Raw genomic sequence first — 1,084 nt, 5'->3', positions numbered from 1 at the left:
ATATTTGGCTGTATTTTGCTGACCTCTGCATGTAACCCAATGCATGAGCCAACAGATTACTCTTTAAAACTGATGAGCTGTTCCAGTGATTGTCTGAATTACTGAAACAATTTCAGCTGTCAAAATCCAGTCCATCTCTTCCCATGTGTCTTGTGTATTGTCAGATTGTGAGGTGAGACTCATAGTTGTGAAGGAGAATCATGTGTGCTTCAGAGTTGGTGGGGGAGAGCTTCTGGAATGAGTCACACAAACTACCAAAACTGACGCTAGAAGAAATAGAAAATCTGAATAGGCCTATAACAAGTAAAGAGATTGAATTAGTAATCAAAAAACTTCACACAAAGAAAAGCTCAAGACTAAATGGGTTCAATGATTAATTCCACTGAACTTTTAAAAATTTATTAGAACAATATTTCACAACTCTTGCAAAAAATAGGAGCATAGGAAATATTTACCTAGTCATTTTGTGAGGTCATTATTATCACTTCTTAGAAGCAAGGATGGCAAGACTTCATTTCACTTTTTTGGACATGTTAACAGGAGGGGCCAGTCCCAGGAGAAAGACATCATATTTGGTAAAATAAAGGGTAAGTGAAAAAGAGGAAGAATCTCAATGAGATGGATTGATACAGTGGCTGCAAAAATTGACTTAAACCTAGCAACATTATGAGGATGGTGTAGGCCTGGCAAGATTTCTTTCTGGTATACATGGGATGGCTATGAATCACTGGCACCTAACAACATTATCAGTCTGATTCCAAAATCAGACAAGGAAGTCACAAGGAAACAACAGACAGAAAAATCTTCAACATAATATTAGCAAGGGAGCTCTGGTAGCATAGTGGCTAAGACACTTGCCTGCTAACCAGACGGCTGGCGGTTCAAACCCACCAGCCGCTCCTTGGAAGGAAGGTTGGGCAATCCTACTTCCGTAGTGATACTGCCTTGGAAACCCAAGGAGGGGTCGCTATGAGTCAGGTTCGACTCGACGGCACATAACAACAACAACAACAATATTAGCAAATGAAATCCAGCAACATATAAAAAAGGATTATATGCCATGACCGAGTAGGATTTATTCCAG

Source organism: Orycteropus afer, unplaced genomic scaffold, assembly GCF_000298275.1.
Source record: "Orycteropus afer afer isolate SDZICR_OR568_19922 unplaced genomic scaffold, OryAfe1.0 scaffold00017, whole genome shotgun sequence".
Taxonomy (NCBI): Eukaryota; Metazoa; Chordata; class Mammalia; order Tubulidentata; family Orycteropodidae; genus Orycteropus; species Orycteropus afer.
The sequence above is the reverse complement of the archived record's forward strand: the minus strand, read 5'-3'. Positions refer to the sequence as shown.